The 25,787-nt window shown below is 34.4% G+C and overlaps 1 long non-coding RNA gene across 1 annotated transcript in view; it reads right to left on the reverse strand.

Annotated features, from left to right (window-relative positions):
• Positions 1 to 2,562: 2,562 nt before the first annotated feature.
• LOC119838207 overlaps positions 2,563 to 25,787 on the reverse strand; it is a 31,420-nt gene continuing 8,195 nt past the window's right edge. The window contains exons 2-3 of the long non-coding RNA XR_005288186.1: positions 21,373 to 21,400; positions 2,563 to 3,400 (exon numbers count right to left, since the gene is read on the reverse strand). This is a non-coding gene — a long non-coding RNA (uncharacterized LOC119838207). The remainder of the gene's footprint in view (positions 3,401 to 21,372; positions 21,401 to 25,787) is intronic.

Here is a 25,787-nt window from a genome sequence, read left to right on the forward strand (position 1 = left end):
TTGTGGCGTTCAATAAAAATTATTTCTTTCTTTTATCTTTCTACTTGAACTGGGGGGAGCTGGAGGCCCAAATCCTTCTCCTACCCTTCCCAGTGCCTTCCTTTACTCCTCTAGGCAATAACTTTACAGTTTAAAGTCGGCAATGCATCTGTAGAGGCGTAAGGTCTGCAATCGACCTTACACCTCTCCAGATGTCCACGGGAGGTGGTAGTTTACCATCAGGCGACCCACCAGCTCCATCGCCGACGGTGACATAAAAGCCTCCGTGGGAATCGAGTCCACGCCCCGTGTAAATCAGATACTAATTTTCAGTGCGAGCAACCTTGCTGGTCGCGGGTTCACGCTTGACTGGGCCATGATACATTGTTGTCTACACACCTTCGACGTTTGATTGTGGACTCGCTTGGCGTCTCGCCCCGGCGCCGCCTGGGTTTTGTGCGTCTGTATGTAAACTAGCTAGTGCTCGCGGCTTAGCACGCGTTTAAATCGGTTTAGTTTAATAGATGTTATTGTACATATAAACCTTCCTCTTGAATTCCTATCTATTAAAAAAAAAAAACACCATCATAATCCGTTGTGTAGTTTTAAAGATCTAAGCAAACATACATACATAGGGACAGTTGTTCATTCGTTAATGAACAATTTGAAAAAAGTAGTATGTTATATATTCAAATATATTATTTCTATTTGTTACCTCATAACTTTTTAATGGGTGAACCAATTGTGATGATTCTTTTTTATTTGTAAAATGGTACTTCCCGAGTGGTCTAGTTTTAAATTGCTTCTAGGTCTAACAATTTGAGACATAGTTTTTTTTTAAATAGTTATTTCAAAAATTAACTGTATTTAGTAAAACATTAAGACAATAAAAATTAACAAATAAGATACATAGCATGTATCTAAGAAGAAATGAGTCAAATTTGCCATTAACGTTGTCACGTCCAAAACGGATAAATTAGTTTTGATGAAATTTGCTTTGCTTGTTAAATGACTCTAATTAAGTTAACTGTGAAATGTCGCTAGTGCGTTAGTACAATATTACGTAAAATAATAATTTTTAACATGAATACTAAACCACCTTAAAATTTTGCGAACTACGCAAAATTTATATGTGACCACACTGAAAGCGCTAGCTGTCAATTAAAAAAAAAAAATCATCAAATTATGATGAAATGATCCACCCAATTCACCCTAAAAACCCTGTTCTGAGGTAACAAACACAAAAAATAAAAAATACAGTCAAATTGATGATGTGCTCCTTTTTCGAAGTCGGTTCAAAGACGGAACACATCGAGAACCTACATTAAAATTATATAGAAGTTATTTTTGCTTTATACCGGAACTGTATATTAAAAAGAAATGTATATTCATAATTCGTCTAACATAATTCACAAAAAATAATTATTTCAAAAAGCGCCAAGCAGTTTATTTAAGAGAAACTGTACAATGTCTTTAAAACTCAACAAACGCTCCATCACGTTATGTATTCGCGAACGCAAATCGTCTGAGGTTTTATCCTAGGAAATCTTAACAACCTTTTAGACTTATATCGAAAGAAATCTCGCGATAATATCTACTTACGCTGAATTTCCTTATTTCCAAGTAATAAAATCCATATTCGCGCAACACAAATACATAAAATAACAACACTTTAATACATTATAATAAAATCACAAACTTAACGCACGCAATTGCACTTTTACGTAAAATTATTAAACGAAGGAACATAAACCCACACCCATCCTCTGCGCCGGTTCGCAGACAACTGGTGTTTGACGTTTTTTTTTTCTTAATTTTTTCACAGCTGTCATTATGTCGCGCTGCCAACATAAGATCATGTTATTCGAAGTTAAACTTTATCTAGTTGGTGCAGAGTTCAAATTGGATTTAAGTTGAGCGTTCAGTCAATTAAATGTCTAGGACACTGGACGATGTAACTAGGGACTGTATGAACGTGTAGCAATTTTAAATTTCGAATAGTGTTTTCAGAGCTTTTCGTGTAGATAGTTTGATTTCATTGTTGGTTGTTTTAGGAGTTGCCGGTAAGTATTTTTAACAAATGCCGCAATGTAATGATATAAATTTCTTAAATTTAAATAAAAAAAGTTTAATTTTGAAGTCACATTTTTTAAAATAATAGTTTACGCATACGTGGATAATTGGTCAGTTTTCTTAATTCTTATCAGAATCTTATTATATTAAAATCTTTCTTATTCTACAATAATATTTTAAAGAGGAAACTTTGGTATGTTTGTAACGTTTTCACGCAAAAACCACTGGACCAATTTCAGAAATTCTTTCACCAATAGAAAGCTGCGGCTCCACTAAGTGACGTAGGCTATTTCTATATCACGGGCGATGCCGGGACGAACAGCTAGTTACATATATAACGGAAAGATGACTGACTGACTGATTTATCAGCTCAAAGTTCGAGGAACTGCACCGATCGGGAAGAAATTTGGCATGTAGATAGAAGGATTTGAAGTTTGTACCAAGAAAATTCATTAGGGCCGCGCGGGCGAAGCCGCGGGTAATAGCTAGTAAAATGATAAAATTCATAAGTATTCGTTAACTTCAAGACGTTTATAGCAAACATAAAACAATGTGAGGTTAAGCAGCCTTAGACGAGGTCAGCGTATGGATGGGTTCTTCAGTTATAGTCAATAATAATGGTGGACTATAAAACTGTGTAATATGACGATTCAAAAGTGCTTCTATAGGAAGTCTAGTTGAATGTATAAATGTTTTAGTTTGAGTATAGACGCTTGCTTCAGTTGAAACATTTCTCAAACTACCCTCATTTTTATTCCTAGTTTTAAACTTATCTTATTTATGAATGGTTCGTCACTGACGTGGTATACGAGTAAATATAATTGTTATTAAGTAGGAATTCAAAGTAAGTTAAATTAGGAAGGTTCCACATTCTACAATATTCGTTTATAAAAGTTTTTTTGGTTAAGTCTCAAATTTTTTGAGATTTTATTGTAATTCATATAATTGCCGGAAGCCCGTTTCCGTTTCCTCACCCTTCCCAGTTCATTCCTTCTTTCCAGTCGTCAATACTTGCTAATGCCATAGATAACATAATACTATAGATACATAATACTACTGGTACTAATACCATACCCCATAAAAGCGGGCAGCGCATTCTCAGAGGCACTACCTCTGCTCTGCTCACGGGTGGTGATCGCTCACCATCAGGCGAACCACCAGCTCCGTTGTCCGATATGACAAAACAAAATTAAACAACAACATATTTGGAATCAAGATGGTTGTAGTCAAAGTTCAAATATTATGGTAAATTTGAAAAAAATCCAGCTCCATATAAAAATAAATAATAAAAATGACGTACCTTTGTATGTCGGCAATTTTAATATTCTCCTGAAACGAGGAACGAAACCTGGAACCAAATGAAAATATACATAAGTAATTAATTAATAACATACATTTAAAATTTTTTAGGGTTCTGGATACAAAGCATAAAACGGGATCCTATTATTAAGACTTCACTGTCCGTCTGTGTGTCCATCTGTCATCAAGCTGTATCTCATGAACCGTGATAGTTTGACAATTGCAATTCTGCAGGGATGATAGATTTCTGTTGCCGCAATAACAATAAATAATAGAAAAATCGAAGTTAAGCAACGTTTTGCACGGACACAAATTGGATGGGTGATCAATTTCTTTAAGATGTGTTTTTAGTTTATTAACTAATAAGTTCCCCCAGTGTTAGTTAGTATATGCAGTAAGTAAGATAAGTTAATAATTAATTTTTTCAATTAATAAGTTAAAAATTATTTGAAAAATCTAACACTATATCATAGTAGAGTTATAAGAGAGGTAAAATAGATCACAAAATAAAAAAAAAATATCCTCAAAAATATATACGAACTTTTTTCAAAATGCTTTTCAAATAACGAACTGTCATTTGTAAAAACGTACGGTCGTCGAACTTGCGTGCATGTGAGTGTCAGCTAACGTCCACTTGTGTGCGAATGACAACGTGTGTGTGCAAAAGATTTCCCTACACGTATGCTGAGTCACGATATCGTTGTGTGCATAAAGAGTTACTATTCCATACACGTGTGTGCTAACGGTCTATACGCGATTAGCTTGTGTGCGCGTTCGAATTGCGTTTGTACAATACAAAACGGGTGAATGTGTGCGTGGAATACTGTACGCATGTGTGCTGTGGGTCTCGTACCCCGCATATCCCGCAGACGTGTCGGGATAGGGTGTTTGTGTGTGACGTGTTGCGTTGTGTAAATGTATGTGGTATCAACTGTGGAATTGCACATTTTATTTATGGGGGTAAATCTAGATTTAAAGACAATTTTTGATCTAGGTAGCATAAAAGCACTAAAAAATTATAGTTTCGTTTTGCGATGGAGAAAAAAAATAAAGTATTGTTATAGTAAAGAGTTTAACACGCTTTTAATATTAGCAACAAACATACAGGTCAAATGTTTGATCACAATCGACAGCCTAGACTCGATTTTGACCCACTTTTAACGGATTCAAAATGTAAAGACGCAATAAAGAATATTATTCGTCATCTTGCGTGACTTCTTAGTTTACCTAGGGATTACGTGAAAACCGTGGTAGTCTTATTTTCCTACGACTCAAATACGTATGTTTGTCCCTATCCATAGCATAAACGGTTCGATATATTTCAACTTGAGAATATAGATGCGTCTTAATTGTGAGAGAGATACTGGGTGTGTTAAAAATTTCTTAATCTAATCTTAATCTTGCAGATTAAATAAATTCCTTCACACAATTTTATCTATAAATATCATATATTTTGATCAATTTTGCTTCCAAAGAAATGATCAAGCCATCCCCTATCTATATCCATAAAAAACCCGATTTAAACCTGTTAAAAATGTATTTCGAATGAAGCACCGGACCACAATTCATTTGCTGAATTAATCACATTATACCCTTAATAAAAACACCCTCATATAGACCCTTAGTTATGGGGTAGACCCCTATTGGCTGTTAGAATCCATGTGTCCACCAATAGCTGGAGGAAAAATGTGGGGTGATAGATTTTTTGTCGATTTTTTTTGAGGGATCTGTAAGGGATGACGGTGCTGGTGGATGTATAACGTTTGCTCGGCTCGGGAATGGATGTAGCTGTTTTGATGCTGTTCGCGGTGGTGGTCTGTACCGAGCTTGAATCATTTGTAAGTTATGGATTGCAATATTTCAAGTGGAAATAAATAAACTTAAATGTTGAGAAATTTTGAAAGAATAGAAAAAATGGTGGCCGAGAGGCTAGGCGTTGCTACGGTTAGGCAAGATACGCAGGTTCGAATCCTGCCTCGTGATCAAATTTTTTCTATTCTTTCAAAATGTCTCATTTATAAAGCATTTCAATGCTATAAAACTAAAAATTAAACTTAAATGTTGTTTGTTTGTACAAAAAATTAATTGACTAAACTAATTTGAAAAATATCTTATCATTGCATTAGCATACCGTAGGTCTGTTAGAAATCGCCATAGTGTATTTATTAAATTTTTTTTTTGTATTTTTTATTATCATTAAGAATACGCGCAAACTAAATTAACAAATAAAGTCAATTCTTATACGATTTTTAAAAATATTTTCACCGACCCAAAAAACAAAAAAAAAAAAAAAATGGACCTTTGACCTTAACTTTTTAGTATGAATACCTAAACTTAAACCTAGTTTAAATATCGTATCTTATAAATATATCGTATCGTATCTTATAATATCAGTGTCGACACTGCTCACCCATCCAGCTTGTGACCGCGCTAACCGTTGCTTAACCTATTTATTACTTGCAACAGAAATACCTCTATGAAAATTTCTACAAACTATTACGCGTCATGAGATACGGTATGGTGACAGACAGACAGACAGTGAGATAGACTATAGGGGCGCGTCTAATTACGAATCGTTTCTACTTTGAAGTCTACTATATTTAAGATATCAACTAGTTCAAAACAAAATAACACACATTTATACTTTAATTGTGACACTAGGCTGTTCGCCCCGGCTTCACCCGTGGTACCATAACTCAGTGAAGTTGCTGCTTTCTAACTTCAAAAGAATTTTTTCAATCAGTCCAATGATTTTTGCACAAAACGTGACAAACATACAAAACTACAAACGTTTCATCATCATAATACTTGCTGCACCCCGCGGTTTCACCCGCGTAAGTCCGTATCCCGTAGGAATATCGAGACAAAAAGTTGCCTATATGTTATTCCAGTTGTCCAGCTATCTACGTAACAAATTTCATTGCAATCGGTTCAGTAGTCTTTGTGTTCACACAGAGCAACAAACACACACACATCCTTACAAACTTTCGCATTTATAATATTAAGTAGAAAGTAGGATAGTAGAAATAATGTAGTATTTTTTGTGTTTGATTTCACGCGAGTATTATACATTTAGAAATAAAAACTTTTTAACGGATTTTAAACGCGATTTATTCATTATATGTTCGCGCGTTCGCTCGCTGTAGTGTCCGAAACGTCGGGTTAACATAACGAATAAATCGCGTTTAAAATCCGTTAAAAAGTTTATATTTTTTAAGGCTTAATGCAGACAAACGAGATATTTCACTTATCTACAGTTGTATCAGTGAGACGCAAAATGGCGACCGATGCTGTTGCCGCGTGAACTCTGCCCCGTTCGCATTGCGCTGTGATTCTTTTATATTGTATTGAAGTGAAACTTCTTTAGAATCGTTGTGATTTCAAACCTGATGCAACGGAAAAACGACAGGTAAGAGACACAAATACAAGAATGTGTAGAATGAAGCCGGCAAAGAATGAGACAGAAATATACATACTATTTTATTCATTCTTTTGTCGATTTACTGAAGTTTCACTTCTATCGTGTGTGAATCGCACACACACCTTTTTTTTATTTATTGATAGCTTCTCCCGTAGTATATATATAGTATATAGCCTTGCTCAATAAATGGGCTATCTAACACTGAAATAATTTTTCAAATTGGATCAGTAGATCTTGAGATTAGTGCGTTCAAACAAACATGTTACTTCAGCATACTACTCTTCAGCTTTATCGTCTAATATATAAAATTCTCGTGTCACAGTTTTCGTTGCCATACTCCTCCGAAACGGCTTGACCGATTTTGATGAAATTTTTTGTGCTTATCGGGTAGGTCTGAGAATCAGACATATATTTATAGCCCTAAATGATAGGAATAAGGCAGAACAGCGTTTGTCGGGTGCAGCTAGTAGTAGTATAGATTTTATGTCATCGTCGGCGATGGTGCTGGTGGGTCGCCTGATGGTAAGCGCTACCACCGCCCGTGGACATCTGGAGAGGCGTAAGGTAGCTTGCTGACCTTACGCCTCTACAAATGGATTGCCGACTACAAAATGGAAAGGGATTAAGAAGGATTGTCGAGAGGAATAAAGGAGAGGACTGGGAAGGGTAAGGAAAAGGATATGGGCCTCCGGCTCCCCCACTCACCGTACGAAATACAGCAGTATGATATTTCAGGCAGGTTCTTTCTTTTAAGAAATTTCCTACTCGCGTGTCTCTCTGTATGTTTAAAACTACACAACGGATTTTGATGGGTTTTTAATATGGTGATTCAAGAAGAAGGTCTATATGTATAAAACATCTGTTAAACTCCTACGAATTTAACGCGTGCGAAGCCGCGGACAAAAGCGTAGTATATTATAAACGCGAAGGCTACTTGATATCTGGATACCGCGCGAGTGACGCCGCGGGTTACAGCTAGTTTAAACTAAAACATAATGCGTTCTATCGAACCCGGGTCACAGAATAACATCTTCGCGTGTCTTACTATCGATTTTTGGGCATTTTTTTTATTTCGTAGTTTTTTTTCGTAAAAAAGTCGTAATTCAAGTCCGTGACTCTCATGATCGTTGTTTTTTTACTTTAAAAATGATCATCATCATCAGCCCATACATGTTCCCACTGCTGGGACACAGGCCTTCTATGTGTGTTCAGGCCTTAATCCAGCACGCTGGCCAAGTGCGGGTTGGCAGATGTCACATGTCGTCGAACTTTTGATTTTTTTTTTTATGTCATAGCGTACCATAGCATAGATTCTTGGACATGCCGGTTTCCTCACAAGAAACACATCTACGTTCCAGTAAAATCTCCTCTTCAAACACGACACGTCACGTCACAAAAATGACGTGTCGTATCAGTCCAATGGACACGCACCGCGTATCTCGGTAGCCGACCAACCGGTTGTGCACTCCGCACACAAACGTGTAGTGTGCGCGCGCGCGTGTGCGTGTGTGTGTGCGTGTGTGTGTGTGTGTGTGTTGGATTTAACCGACTTTCAGTAAAAGTGATATTGTTTTTGTTGATGTTAGGAGTGAATTAATTTGAAGAAAAATGATCTTGAAATGAATTGATTGTATATAAAATAATATTATTCAATATTTAATTTTTATAAAAAAGTTTACAATTTTCAACCGACATCGAGGGAGATTCTCAATTTGAGTGTTTTATTATTTTTTGTGTTATCTCGTAACTTTCGACTGGGTGAATCGATTTTGATGATTCTACTTTGGTCTAGTTTTGAAAATTTAAAGTGATTTTTAATTGCTATAAATAATTATTTTATATTTACTTGCTCAATTGCTGAGTGCTATGAGTTAATCAACAAAATAAACATACACACAAACATTGAACATAGCCCTCCTTCTGGCGTAGTCGGGTAAAGAAATAATTCATACAACAAAATCTACTGAATATTTTAGGTAAGGTTTTAACAAGAAATAAAATACATTTTAATATGTTTTATCCCCACTGTTGATGATAATCAATATTTCAAATGCGAAAGTTACTCTGTCTGTCTGTCCCTTCACGCCTAAACCACGAATCCGATTATAATGCAATTTGGTACAGAGATAGTTTCATACCCGAGAAAGGACGTAATAGGGTAAGATAGTATACATCCCGGTAATATCCACGGAAACGAGAACTTTGCTTCCAGAATCCGGGATAGTCTCTCTGTTTGATAACACGGGCGAAGCCGCGGGCGAATGGCTAGTTTTAATACATATAAAGAACGCATAATACGACCTTGAACTTTTCTTAACTATTTTTTCATTTAAATTTTTCGCGCGATTTTGTAGTACAGCTATTACACAATAGATGGCGCTGTTATCAAATTTACGTATGAAGTTATTTTGTTATTTCCTTTTTAATGGATTTATTTGTTTTGCAAAGGTGCTATTTGATATTGTTTATTGAAAATTAAATATTTATAAAAAACTATTGCACTGTTTTAAAATAATGGGGACAAGAATGATAAAAATACATAGAAAATTAAAGATGTTTTATATAAATTTCGATAAAGCTAGTCAGCAGTATACTCTTTTTATATGAATAAAGTATTTAATAAAAATCGTTTTATACAAAGATTTATTTGTATTACACTGGACGCTCGTCCCGGCTCCGTCCGGATATCAAGATACCTATTTTATCCCAAAAGAACATTTAAGCAGGATAAAAAGTATCCTATCACCCAAGTCAGCTCATACCCTATCTGTATACCAAATTTCATCAAAATCCGTTCAGTAGTTTCAACGTGATTGACGGACAAACATCCAAACAAACAATGTTTCACATTTATAATATTAGCGTGAAGTGTGTGATTATAGTTTAAATTCGAATGACTGTTTCATTTTTCACTACTGAACAGGTGAATGGATTTCGATCAATTTCGCGGTAAAGATAGTTGAGATCTGATGAAAATAAGAGCTGAATAATATTTTCTATGAAGAATAGGTAATGATATAAAATTGAAGAGTTTGTTTGACCGCACTAATCTCAGGAACTACTGGTCCAATTTGAAACATTCTTTCAGTGTTGTATGGAGAAAGTATAGGCTATGTAACATGGGTGAAGCCGCGGGGTAGAGCAAGTTAATTGTATTTTAAGGAAATTTATTGTTTTTTTTAATTGGAATTTAATTTAAAGAATTCAAATTAATTTAAAGTTATTTTTGAGATAAAGCTGTTATGAATTCCTATAACAATATTTGCACCTAATTAACACAAAAACGGCTCGACGGATTTCGATAAAAATCAGCACGTGGATAGTTAATACACTGATGTTTACCCTTGACCTTGGAACAGGAAATTTTGTATGTATGACCCTCTTTTTATTGTTACTAGATGTGTTCAGTTCAATGTTACGGTAGGTCAGGATTGGCAAGGTCATGCGGAAATATTTAGTGTATAGCTGAGCATGCGGTTTTACTCGTAAAATAATATGATTTTATATAAGTTCTCAGCGTGGTTTTACTTTCAGTGTAGTTTAATTAATTTTTATTTGATTTACACTCTCTGTTCGACTTTTCGTCGATTTAAGTGGACGTTTTTTGAAATTTTTAATATTTGTAATGTTGGTTGTTGACCTATATACGGTATGAATTTCATCGAAATCGGCATAGTGTTTCAGCGTTGACCTGAATGATAGACAGACAGTTATATATAAATTATTTTTGTGTATGATACACGTTTTTGTATGATGAATAAAATACAGGGTTTCTGTCCTTGAAATGTCCATTTGTATTAAGTTTCATCACAATGGGTTTAGGAATTTTACGATAACGCAAATAAGGTTTTATTGCTCTATCACTAGCTAGCTGTTCGCCCCGGCTTCGCCCGTGGTACATATATAGCCTTTAACCTTCCTCAATAAATGGGCTATCTAACACTGAAAGTATTTTTTCAGAACCAAAGAATCAGACTAGTAGTTCTTGAGATTAGTGTTCAATAATTTAGGATGTTATTCTCAAAAACTACTGAACCGATTGCAATGAAATTTGGTACGTAGACAGCTGGACAACTGGAATAACATATTGGCAACTTTTTATCCCGATATTCCTATGGGATACGGACTTACGCGGGTGAAACCGCGGGAAACAGCTTGTAAAATAAACATTCTTTCTTCTTTCTCTCTTCTTTCTAATGTATTCAGTAGGTTTTCATAGAAACAGCATTCAATGTTAAATATGGGACAAAAATTTGAATTGTGTTAAAAATATCAATTCTAAGATACAAAGGGTAAGGTACCTACTGAATACATTTTGAGGTCTTAGGAAATGATCGCGTTAGAAATAAAGAAAGAAAAAAAGAGAGAAAGAGAGAAAGATAATTTAATTGTCAATTTAACTAAAATTTAAACACTATTATATTTAAAACTTATTGTTATCAATAAATGTTTTTTATTTATTATTTATTTATTTACTATAATATTTTGAGGTTATTAAAATTGTGCTAAACCGATATGAATAATTATAGACGCTATATGTATGATGAAACAATATATAAACATTTTTTAATATATTACTTAAATAATTCTCTGTAATTGGCTTTAATCTATAGCTTAAATCGAGATTTATTTCATGGTTTGAAATTATTATACCAGAAAGCCTTTTCTTATGAGTTCTTTCAGCTATATTCAGAAACTAGATGTAACCCGCGGCGTCACTCGCTTGATTCTCGGATAGAAAGTAGCCTATGTGCTAATCCAGACTATAATCTATATCTGTACCACATTTCATACAGAAACGATAAGCTGTTTTCGCGTTTACAAGTAACAAACATCTATACATCCATCCATACATACATACACTCATTACGTACCTACACATTTTATGTATAAACTATTCGAAATTCAAGCGAATGCTTCCAAAATTGACATTAACATCCAATTTTGTATGTATTCACGTACTATATCCGGAACTAATAACCCTAAAAACATCTTTGAAGCTCATGCAATCCCACACCAAAGCCATAACCTACCACTTTGATCTCTCACAAATTATCACATCCTTTCTCTATATAAATAATACAGAATAAACCATCTATAATATATAATACCTAACCTCTTTCGAAAAAATTGGAGGGAAATCTTACACAAATGTCATTTCACCGAAGACAACAGCGAGTGCATTTCCTTTTTCAAAAGCACTAACTACAATGGTCTATTGATTTCGTCATAATCAATACAGATTATACAGAGTTCGTACTCACATGTTCCAAATTCAAAAAAGCACAGAGCACAGCACGGAGGATTCGCAAAAAAAAAATGTCAATTCACCAAAGAAAGTAGCATGAAGACAAGGACAGACCTAACCTCTTTAGAACATTACTTTTAAATAAACGCCGCCTGAACGAGACGGCAGCTATTTTAAGAGGTACGTCTCGAATTAGGGTTCAATGTACCGGCCTACTGACGTGGGTGATAGCTGTCTTGCTCGCGCATACGTAAGACGGCGGGGTGCGAGCGGGACGCGCGACGGTCCACTTTTTGTTCCGAACTTGAATTTCGATCAATATACTGCGACTGGTTCCGTTTTGATAGTTGAGATTTTTTTTCTTGAATAATATAAATTGGAGCTTTTGTAGCGATATAATTATCGTAGGTTAGTTTCTACTTTTATAGAGATGTGGTCATAATAAGTAATTTCGTTTAGTCAATTATATATACTTCAGTCCATGAAATTTTGCATTTTTTATATTAGATTATTATGTTCATTATATTTAAAAAGTTTCGACGATTTCATTTGTAATAATATAACCAATTTTAGGATAAACATGTATTTATTAACATTTAAAGCAGATGTTAAGAGTAAAATGCACACGAGTGCGTTAAATTCAATCAACGCTTCTTGAATGTTTGTAATAAAAAATAAAATAAAAAAAAAATAAAACAGGAACTAACAGTTTTTGGCATATCAGTGATTTATCCAGAGCTACGGTAAGGTAAAATAAACATAACACGCATAATTGTGCTCACATAAAATACATACATAATTGAATCCGAATAAATAGATTGATTCTGCCATTCACTCGCCGATGTTCCCGTCGCTGAGAAAGCGGTGACCTTGAAACAGCATTGAATGGGAAAAAAAAAGAAAAAAAGCATCATCGCGTGAAGCGCACAGCATACTTGCATAGAAGTTTGCATACCGATGCACTCCCCTGGCCTAGCAACAGTGTCTATTTATAGAAACGTATTTATAGAACGGTCAATTAATTGTCTAGACATGCTCCGCTGCGATTGCAAGATAGCAGACCACAGTTTCTGGATCTGCAATGTCAGGATATATGTGGTGTTAAATATTCAATACAATATTATAGACTGTAGACATTACAGCAACATTATTATTACATAGCTTTGTACCGAAAACGATTTTATGGTGACGTCATAATAGAAAAATGTACGGAATGTTTTAAGATCGTGTAATGCAATTGTTTTCAACTTCTTCTTCTTATTTTAACAATAAAATAAGGATACACTACACTTCGTGTACCGTTTATTACGGCATTAATAGTAAATCTTTATTTGCATTCGAATAACTCCGAACGTAATAAAAAGCAAACAAAATCATACCCACATTAACATTACCCGTAAACTAACGAATCATCATAAATTTAAGAGCTATCATTGCACAACAAAATTGTACGCTTATTTTTGTGGGAATTTGAAAATTTTAAGCTTCACCTCACATGCGATTGTGTTTGTTGCATTAACTGGCCGGGAGGACCGTAAAATCGCAAATGCTTACATATTTACGACCACGGCTGAAGCTGTAAAGTTGATGGCCGCGCGACTACATTAATTACATCCGACAAATGCAAGTGTACAATTATTTTAAGAGTGGCGACACTGTGAATGCCATGAGTATTAATGTAATTTGTTTTATTTACGGATATTATTGTGTGTTTATAAATTTAAAACCGCTCGTCCCGGTCCCGACCGGATGGACTGAATAAAATCTTATTTAAAATACAATCCATGCAACTCATATAAAATGTATGTTTTCTTTAAAAAATTCTAAAAATCCGGTACAATAATTCCAGAAATTATTTAATACACACTTACAAAATTTTAGGAATACATATATTATTGATATAGGTGTATTTGTTTCTTCAATTATTGAAAATATTGAGTCAAGTTAATAAATGAGGAAGAAACATTATTTCAGGAAGTAATTGTCATTTTAAGAATAAGGATTAAAACCTTCTTGTCCTTTAAAGACTCTTTTACACTTTCAATAAAAGTTAGCTGTCCAAGTCTTTCTGGATGAAACACCAATTTTTTTGGACTTGATTTTTAGTTTATTTGCACGGAACCCTTACTTCCTTTTCCCTTATTTCTGAGTTTTTTTATTAGTGTCACCTACGACAGGTAGCAAACATATTGACATACATTTATCAAGATTAATAAAATATGAAATTCAACTAATTTTTAAAATAAAAAAGGTGTGTGTGCGATTCACACATGATAGAAATGAAACTTCAATAAATCGTCAAAAGAATGAATAAAATAGTATGTATATTTCTGTCACATTCTTTGCCGGCTTCATTCTACACATTTTTGTATTTGTGTCTCTTACCTGTCGTTTTTCCGTTTCATCAGGTTTGAAATCACAACGATTCTAAAGAAGTTTCACTTCAATAGTTGATAAATTAAAAAAACTAACAAATAAATATGTCCCTAAAATAACAAGTGCATTAGCATTACTGTATAACGCTATCCAAAAATAAAGTATCAAGACTAATTATCGAGATATGCCCGCGCCCGTTTCAAGTAGGCGGTAGGCGGTGCGAGTAAGCGAGACAGCTACGTGTCCGTGAACTTTGTCGTTGAAGAATAACGGTGACGGCGCGGGCGCCGGTCGACCTCAACGTTTTACAAATCGAACGTTCCTAATTTAAATCTTGCTTTTTTTTTTGTTATTTGCCACGTTTTTTTGTAATTCGATTTTCGAAAATGTTATTGATGGATTTCGTTTATTGCATTATTATGTAGCTGTGTGCGTGTTTGTGTTTATGAAAGTAACTGTCAATTCAAAAAAAGAACAATAATATAACCTTACTATTTGCTTATTATTTATAAATTATGTATATATTATAATTAAAAATGCTTAACTATAAAAGGAAGATTTTTTATAGTGCCATGAAATTTATTGTAATATGAAGTAAAATTATTTTATTTTTTTGTCATTATGTAATTGCAGTTACTTTAATTTATTTGTAATTGTTATAGATTTCAATTTCATGTGAGGAACCGCCCCTTTTTAACCTACTTCAAATAAAGATGATCTCAATTTGACTGTATTTTTTTTTGTTTAAAGGTGGAGTATTTTTTGACTTTGTTACCACATTACTTTTTATTGAGTGAACTGATTTTGATGATACTTTTTCCATTCAAAAGCTGTACCTGTCATGGTGTCCATTTCAATTCGGTCTAGTTCAGACAATTGGAAGTTTAGTTTTTCCTTTTTTTTTAATAATTATTTAAATAAGAAATATTTGTTTTAGTGTAATAATGACCTACAGAACTTAAATATATTTAATAAAACATCAAAAATTTCTTTAATAAAACATTAATGTATTCTATGATTGTTATATTTTATTATTATATGGGATTTAAGACTAGATTAATATCTTTCTATGATTAAAAAATATATTTGTTTTGTGGTGTTATATTTTGATTATATATATACATACATAAACAAATACATTTTTATTCACTCGACATCAATTCATTTAAATTAATATAACGACCTATTATAAAATAAAATAAAAATAAATTGTCATTAAATTTCAGTCATTGTATTATAAAGTACTACTAGCTGTGCGCCGCGGTTTCACCCGCGTAAGTCGCAAGGGATATCGAGATAAAAATGTTGCCTGCGTGTTATTCCAGTTGTCCACCTATCTACTTACTAAATTTCATTGCAATCGGTTTAGAAGTTTTTGCGTGATAGAGTAACAAACATCCATACATACATACATCCATACTTACAATTTTTTGGCAGGATTAATCGATAAGTTCAATTAAAGATTACTTATATAAAAAATTTATGCATTACTTCTCTATTTTAAAGTTCTGTAGACGAAGGGTACAACGAACCTTCTTAATAAAACTTCGCAGCCTGTACGTCTATATGGGTATGTCTGTCCGTCCGTATCTCATGAACCATAATAGTTACAGATAAAATACTAGGAAGTTAAAACATTTCCTATATAAAAGGCGATTCATTAGACTTTTGAAAATACTAAATTAAAATTTCAGGGATATTTTTAAGAAATATATCTCAGCGTTCAAAGAAGTCTTACTCAGCATTCTAATAGTGTAATTTATTTATTTATTTACTAGATTCCGTATGCGGCTTTGCCCGCGTGGAATTAGGACATTTGCAAATGATTTAGTGTCTGTCTGTTCCTGTTTTCTCCCAAGGGAGTATTTTATCGGGATAAAAAGTATCCTTTAAATTTAATTTTTAGTTTTATAGCATTCAAATGCTTTATAAATTAGAAATTTTGAAAGAATAGAAAAAATTTGATCACGAGGCAGGATTCGAACCAGCGTTTCTTGCTTAACCGTAGCAACGCCTAGCCTCTCGGCCACCCGTGATCAAAATTTCTAAAAAGTATCCTATCACCCAAGTCAGCTCATACCTATATACCAAATTTCATCAAAATCCGTTCAGTAGTTTCAGCTTGATTGACGGACAAACATTCAAACAAACAAACGTTCACATTTATAATATGTGATTGTACTTTATTTATTCTAACTCTCACAAAGAAATAAAGAAAAACAAAAAACTGATGCATTATTTCTCTATTTTAAAGTTCAAGGAACAACCAACTAACACATAAAATGAAATTGTTCAAATGATTAAGAGCCAGGGAAATAAGAAAAAACTCCCAAAATCAGCCGCTTTGACCGCCTCCTTGGTACAGTGGTTAACGCGTGAGCGTAGAACCGAGGGGTCCTGGGTTCAATTCCCGGTGGGGACGCACAAAACAAAATATCTCGGTCTGGCAGGACACAGAATGCTGATCGCCTACTTGTCCGTAAAGAAAATCGATCAGTGAAACAGATGTATATCATCTGCCCCATACCCCACAAGGGGACACGGGACTTCCCAAAATCAGGAAATAGGTATTTATTTCAGTTCCCTATTATTTCCCAGACTTACAGCCTGATAGTCCATTGGTTGGTAACACTAACTGCCCCACCAGTAGCTACTTATATAATCCAACTGATATAGATGCGAAAGCTTGTAATGTATGGATGTTTGTTACTCTTTCACGCAAGAACCTCTGTTGGGATTTGCATGAAATTGGTACGGGGATAGATTATTGTCTGGATTCACAAATAAGCTACATTTAATCGGGTACCTCGCGAGTGAAGCCGCAGGTTTCAGCTTGTATATATATATCCTACTAATATGATAAATGCGAAAGTTTGTAAGGATGTGTGTGCGTTTGTTGCTCCTTCACGCAAAAACTACTGAACCGATTGCAATGAAATTTGTTACGTAGACAGCTGGACAACTAGAATAACATATAAGCAACTTTTTATCCCAATATTCCAACAGGATACGGACTTACGCGGGTGAAATCGCGGCGCGCAGCTAGTACTCCATAAGGATGAAGCTTTCAAAAGATCAAAGGGTTTTCACACAGCGTATTAGTTTTTGACTTAAATCATAACAAATAGACGGAAAAGAAATCTTTAAGATATTAGTTTATCGGATATACATAACGTATATTATGTTTGCTTCAAGATTCAAAAGTATCCCTGTAAGTTGAGATATTCATTGTATATTTTAATAATCTTAGAGTACGTATATCCATATGTGCTTTTAGATTAATTCCTTTGAATAAGTAAAATGAAATATTCTAATATCAAATTTCATTTTGCTTTAGTATACCAAGAATTATTCTAAAAGCAAGTACCATATAATCTAGTATTAGATATTTAAATATAGCCTACTAGCTGCCCCCCGGTTTTACCCGCGTAAGTCCGTATCCCGTAGGAATATCGGGATAAAAAGTTGCCTATATGTTATTCCAGTTGTCCAGCTAACTATGTACCAAATTTCATTGTAATCAGTTCAGTAGTTGTTGCGTAAAAGAGCAACAAACGCACACACATCCTTACAAACTTTCGCATTTATCATATTAGTAGGATAGGATTATTAATGTGTTTCAACATTATTGTGGAAATTTCAAATCTCCTCAGCCTCAGTTCAGGTGCTGATCTCTTACCATGGGCGAACCACCAGTTCTTGCCGTTATGACATAAATAACCTAGACTTCTATTCAGAAAATGCTGGTGTCGCAACTTATGGCCCAACACCACGGATCCACTCATTTTAATTAATGTTTGTGTACTCGTATATTCGATGGATAAGTATTTAGTACTTTAAGTGGTAGTGTCCTGGCCGAATTTAGTAAAAGATCATCTCCTAGACAATAACTATAGCTACTAACTACTAATTACTAAGTATATTGCATATAATGCAAGCTAACTTAACGAAGTCATTTGTATTTTTGTATATTTTTATTATTTTCACGCAAAAACCACTGAAGCGATTTCTAAAACTCTTTCACCATTAGACAGCTGTAACTTCACTGCGTGACTGACTATGTACCACGGGCAAAGTCGAGGCAAACAGCTAGTTATAACATACCATTGACAAGTTTAGGAAGATTTAATTTTTAGTTTTTATAGCATTGAAAATGCTTTATAAATGAGAAATTTTGAAAGAATAGAAAAAATTTGATCACGAGGCAGGATACGAACCTGCGTATCTTGCCTAACCGTAGCAACGCCTAGCCTCTCGGCCACCCGTGATCCTGCCACAGTAATCGAATTTCTTCTACTCTTTCTTTCTATTCTTTCAAAATTTCTCAAGTTTAGGAAGGTTTAGTTCATCTTTAAATTCTGATTATTCGTATGAAATTGATGTGAAATGTTTTTCTTTGAAACTGCATGAAATAATAGTTAGACTCTTCGTAAGAAATAAGCTTAGCACACACAACTTCTAGTAACAGGATAAGAAGTTCATAAAATATTGAAGATTTTAAATTATCTGTAATAATTTCTGCTTGTTTTAAGCCTTTATTACTGTTTCAAACACATACCTTCAGATTAAACAACTTACTTAAAACTACTTTACCCAAAAACCAGTATAGTTTTCGTTCCCGTGGGAGTTCCGGGATAAAGCTTATCTCATTTTCTTTTTCAGAATTCAAGCTATCTTGATATCAAATTTCATCGAAATCGGTTAAGTGGTTGGGGCGTGAAATAGAGACATAGAGACGACAGAGATTTGTAGCGATAATTTGAGTATCATTTAAACAGGAATAAGGCTTTATTAAAAACTTAAGATGGCGAGTCAAAGCAACACATTTAATTTATACAATTACTAGCTGTAACCCAGTAGAAAGCAGTGGTGGCTCAGTGGTGAGAACCTCGGACTTCAAAATCTATAAGTCGGGGTTCGAGACCGGGCGAGCGTGCAAGAAATATTGGTGGATTATGGCCTGAACTCTCATAGGAGGCCTGTGTCCCAGCAGTGGGAATATATATGGGCTGATGATGATGACTAGCTGTAACCCACGGCGTCTCTCGCGTGGTACTCGGGTAAAAAGTAGCATTTAAGCAAATCCAGACCATAATCTATCTCTGTACCAAGTTTCATACAAATATGATAAGCTGTTTTTGCGTGAAAAAGTAGCAAACATTAATGCATTCTTAAAAACTTTCGTGTCTACAATATTAAATAGGGTGTTTGCGTAATTAAACATAATTAATTCAGATTCATAGATTGATAAATTAATCAGACACTAATTATGAAAGTGCAATTAAATAAATACATTTGAAACCTTGAACATTCGATACATCCACAGGTTATGATCAAATATCCGTAGCGCTGGTTTGCACATGTCGGATGTGAACCGTGGGACTTCCTTCCACTATTCCGGTGGGTACTGAGTGATGAGTGTGCACCACAAACCACAATTTACAGGTACCCTATGCGTCTAATTAGGGTCTAACTTTCAAATAATAACAACAACATCGAACGTAGTTTAATGACGTGTCTATTCCGCTAGTGTTGTGTGGTTTTTAATTAGGGTATAATTTTTTATATGCATCTGGATATACACAGAATATACAGAAATAAAGCGAAATATATGTGATTTTGATACTATATAATGCTATATTTTATACGTTCTTTTTCTTGTTTCTTTGACGTTTCAACTATTAAATACAGTTTTTAGCTATTTCGTGTTTATTTATAAAAGGTGTGAATTTAAGTCTTATTAAATCATCAATATGCTTGATGCTATTATATGTAAAACCTGACAGTGAACCTAAATTAAGTAAAAACGTACGATTTACTATCGTGTAATCACAATTAAGAGCCGATTTTTAAATTCGTGGTTTTTTATTATAAGTCAATATTATATATTATAAATCTGTGTAGCATTAAATAGTTTAACCTCAATTAAAACAATACTTTATATCATTTTACTCGTGCTACTTGGGCATAAAAAAAAAACTAGTAAAAAGGAGAGAAAGATGAATTTACATTGAGCTTACTTCGTAATTGTCTTAACATTAATATTATTTACGTCTTAAGGAACTAACTCAATTATAATATGGGCGGAAAGACACTCGCAATGCTTGTATTTAAATCACTTACAGTGCAATATACTCACCATCAATAAAATAGTTGAAGGAAACTTAAAAAAGAAAATTAAGGTTTATCATCTTTTACATATCCTACTAATATTATAAATGCGAAAGTTTGTAAGGATGTGTCTGTTTGTTGCTCTTACGCAAAAACTACTGAACCGATTGCAATGAAATTTGGTACGCAGACAGCTGGACAACTGGAATAACATATAGGCAACTTTACATCCTGATATTCTTACGGGATATGGACTTACGCGGGTGAAACAGCGGGGCGCAGCTAGTGGTAAATACGCGCACTATTTCGAAACAACAATTTCTCTTCCATTTTGTTTGCAATCCACTTCATGAAAAGGAGACTTCTCGATTTTTTCGTGATTGTCACCTCATAACAGTTGACTTGTAGAACCGATTTTGATTATTCTTTTTTTAATTGGAAAGTTCGTGCCTCCTGTTCGTTCCCATTTGAGTTTGGTCTAGTTCTGATAATTTGAAGGCAGTTTCGGTTTTAAATATTGTATGCGAGCTGCGCCCCGCAGTTTCACCCGCGTAAGTCCGTATCCCGTGGGATATCGAGATAAAAATTTGCCTATATTTTATTCCAGTTGTCCAACTATCTACGTACCAAATTACATTGCAATCGGTTCAGCAGTTCTTGCGTGAAAGAGCAGCAAACACACACACATCCTTACAAACTTTCGCATTTATAATATTAGTAGGATTTATAAAAATCTTCCCTTACTCACATTCCTTGACACTTCAACATATCCATGGGCGGTGGTAGCGCTTACCATCAGGCGACCCACCAGCTCCATCACCGACTATGACATAAATAATAAAAGATAAAAGAAGCATCTGCTCACCGTTCATCGAAGACCATTATCATAGAATCTGTAACAAGTTAATACTAAATTATTTATTGCTTTTGAATTTAAGAAATTTTTTGTACAATACCTACATTGGAAACGTATAAAAATTGATTGACTGGGTTTGATTGGATGTAAAAATATTCAACTCTTTCACACAAAAATCGCTGATCAAATGTGGATGCTAATTAGTACGGAGATAGATTATATAAATGGTATTAACTAAGGCTATTTCAAAGTATTTTCTTGTGTTTGGTTTCACGCGAGTATTATACATTTAGAAATTAAAAACTTTTCAACGGATTTTAAACGCGATTTATTCATTATATTATTAACCCGACGTTTCGAACACTTTACAGCGAGCGTGGTTCCGATCGGTGTCCGGCAATCACTTTTTTTAACAATTATATTGTCTCCCCGTGACCACGCTCGCTGTAAAGTGTTCGAAACGTCGGGTTAATAATATAATGAATAAATCGCGTTTAAAATCCGTTGAAAAGTTTTTAATTTCTAAAGGCTATTTCAAGTCAGAGTTGGTTACAATTAAATTAAAAACAATTGATTCAACCTATTTTGTACCTGTTTAAATAACCTATGACTGCCTGCTTGGCACAGTGGTTGCGTCAGCCTAGAAAATCGATCAGTGATACAGATGTATATAATCTGACCCATACCCCACTCAGGGACACGGGCCTTCACTTTTTAATTAATTAACTAAATTTCTAAAATTTATTTTATACACATAACTATAGCAATGAAAACATTATACGAACGGTTCTTAGAATCTTTGGAATCAAAAAGATTTAATTTTTAGTTTTATAGCATTGAAATGCTTTATAAATGAGAAATTTTGAAAGAATAGAAAAAATTTGATCACGAGGCAGGATTCGAACCTGCGTATCTTGCCTCGTGATAAAATGTTTTCTATTCTTTCAAAATTTCTCATCAAAAAGATTACTCATGAGTTTGAAGTTTTATGTTACTTAGAGTTTCTTGTGAACAAAGATGGATGGTGGTGAGAGTATAAACATAATATGGATGGTTTGTGAGAGAAATTATGGCGCAGGTGTGAGTGAGGCTGATAAAATATAGTCGTATAAAGTGTGAGTGAGAGAATTGTGTGAGAAATTATAGTGTAAGGTGTTACAGATGGTGGTTAATTAGGATACCAACGATTAATTGGATAATGATGCGAAATTAATGAATTTTATAATGGGATCCTTATGTAAAAATGAAGTATGAGTGGGATAAATTGTGTGAGAAATGTGAGAGATAAGAAAGTGACCAAATAGGTTAATGACACTCTAGTGTCATAAACCAACTTAGTGAGGGCAGTGACAATGCCTTACATTAAAGTTTTGGGTTCCAATCAATATAGTTAATTTGACAACCCCTATATAGTATAATACAAAGTCGCTTTCTCTGTCTCTATGTATGCTTAAATCTTGAAAGCTACGCAACGGATTTTGATGGTTTTTTTATAAATAGAGTGATTCAAGAGGAAGGTTTATATGTATAATAACATCTGTTAAACTAGATTAAGTCGTGCGAAGCCGCGGGCAAAAGCTAGTTATTCTATATAATAATAGTTATTTAATTATTGACATGATGACACATTATAATATTTCAATGTCAAAACAATATACATACTAAATTACAAACACATTGGTGCAGCTCATAAAAGCGTGTTTAAAACATATTCCGAGTGTGAATTTAATAACACAAAAGATTTATAATGAGACGCAGACGATATAAAACAATATTTAGGACCAAGTCCACGTCTATCCAAAGCAGAATCGACCCACCGTGTCCCTAATACATACAAACAGACAAACCATGGCTATACGGAGTCGTACCAAATCCCGCCTCAAGCAAAAAATAGACCATCGTCCCTCCCGCTCTTGCATATACGTTTGTCCCTTTCCTAATGACCTAGCGATACTTTTTGCGAGAGGGTGAAAGCTTTTTTTTAGGTTTTCTTTCATATGGGGTGATGTTACATGGGTCGTTTGTTAGACATGTAACTTGTTCGCGGAACGAAATTCTGGGAAACAGAAACGATAATTCGGGGAAATTAATTGTAATTCGTGTTATTTTCAACGAACCGTACACTAGCGGTCCGGCTTCGCCCGTGGTACATATATAGACTATAGCCTTCCTTAATAATTGGGCTATTTAACACTGAAAGAATTTTTCAAATCGGACCAGTAGTTTTGGAGATTAGTGCGTTCAAACAAACAAACTCTTCAGCTTTATAACATTAAGTATAGATTTGTTATATTCGGTGAAGATGTTTATAATGAACGTATGTAGAATGTCGAATTTCTATATATTTGTAAGAATTAATAAATTTATATGTTTTAAGTCATCATTAGCCCATATATACAGGCGGTTATGGCCCAGTGTTTGAAGTATAAAACAAAAAAAAATCTATAAAAATCTATCTATCAACAATGAAAATTAACAAAATACACCTTTTTCATTGTAAAAAAATCATTTTCGGTAAAAATATCACTACATCACTACATAGTATAAAAGTCGCAAAAAATACTTAAATCTTTAAAACTGCGCAGCGGATTTTGATGGAGTTTTTTAAATAGATAGACTGATTTAAGAGGATGGCTTATATGTATAGTAACATCTGTTAATCTACTCCTAATTAGCGCGTGCGAAGCCGCGGGCAAAATTAAAAAAAAACATATATCAAGTAGAAACATTAATCCTATTAATATAATAAATGCGAAAGTTTGTAAGTATGGATGTATGGATGTTTGTTACTCTTTCACGTAAAAACTACTGAACCAATTGCAATGAAATTTGGTACGTAGACAGCTGGATAACTGGAATAACATATAGGCACTTTTTATTCCGATATTCCTACGGGATACGGACTTACGCGGGTGAAACCGCGGGGCACAACTAGTATTAAAAAACATGTTTAAAATTCACAAGAACCCATACCACACTGAAACCTAAAAGCCTAAAATCGCATCGAACACGGTACAGTAACTCAAGAACCACTGGGCCGTAACTTCGACTATAATACGCAGGCGTTAGTGACGTCACAGTCTAGACTCAAGCCAATTCCTAGGATCGATTGCAGTGCAGCGCTAACGACATAGGTACCAGCTGAATTGTTTACTTCACGGTATGTCTGAGATTTCGTGGTATTTTTTAACCGACGTCCCAAAAACGAAGGAGGATGTCAATATGATTGTTTTTCTTTCGCTTACAGGATAACTCCGGGGGTTTCCATCCGAAGGACTTGATCGTTTTGTGCTGGATAGAAAATTGTTGTTATTTGATCTCATTTTAGAATCTGGATTCTGGACTACCCATTTGGGGATAAGATTTTTTTTAGAAAATAACTATCTAGAAAAGTCTTAGTGGGAACTTACTAGCACTACTGTCGCACTAGTTACATATATAGCCTATAGCCTTCTTCAATAAATGGGCTATTTAACACTGAAAGATTTTTTCAAATCGGACCAGTAGTTCTCGAGATTAGTGCGTTCAAACAAACAAAGTCATCAGCATTATAATATTAGTAAAGATTTTTTTTATACTTATTAACACCAGCTGCGCCACGCGGTTTCACCCGCGTAAGTCCGTACCCCGTAGTAATATCGGGATAAAAATTTGCCTATATGTTATTCCAGTTGTCCAGCTGTCTACGTACCAAATATCATTGCAATCGGTTCTGTAGGTTTTGCGTGAAAGTGCAACAAACACACACATCCTTACAAACTTTCGCATTTATAATATTACTAGGATAGGATTTTAATACATGCAGATGTAATAATTCTCCGAAACACACTAGCCCGATTGCTGTGTCACCTGTTACAACAGATCTGATTTTATAACTGTAGCTAATTGGTAATAATTATAACAGCGTATATTAGTCGTTACTAGCGATGACGTCATATAACGTCACCTGATAACAAATCACTCGTCGAGGTCATGTCTGAATCATTATTTGTAACGCTGTTTAGAATCAGTGGCCTAACAATGGTAGGAACTCGAGAGAAGATCCAATTGTTATTAAAATCAGTGAGAATTAAATGGAATATGTGTATCTAGATAGATCATAGCCTATCTAATTTGTCGTCATTTCGTTCTGTGTATCTCGATAGACCATAGCACACCTAACTTTACATCTCGTTTTTAAACCTAAAGCATACAGGAAGAAAGAAAAAAAAACTTCGGACATTGTGGTCTAAAGCTAAATAACAAACGTACGGAACCCTATCTGGTCCCTAGTGTCAAATTTTGAGATGATTTGCGTCTATTACACAGGATTTTACTGATTTTTTATGTCACAGCGGGCAACTGAGCTGGTGGTTCGCCTGATGGTAATCGATCACCACCGCCCACGAACAGAGTAGAGGTAGTGCCACTACGGATGCGCTGCC

Source organism: Zerene cesonia, unplaced genomic scaffold, assembly GCF_012273895.1.
Source record: "Zerene cesonia ecotype Mississippi unplaced genomic scaffold, Zerene_cesonia_1.1 Zces_u001, whole genome shotgun sequence".
In the NCBI taxonomy this organism is placed as follows: Eukaryota; Metazoa; Arthropoda; class Insecta; order Lepidoptera; family Pieridae; genus Zerene; species Zerene cesonia.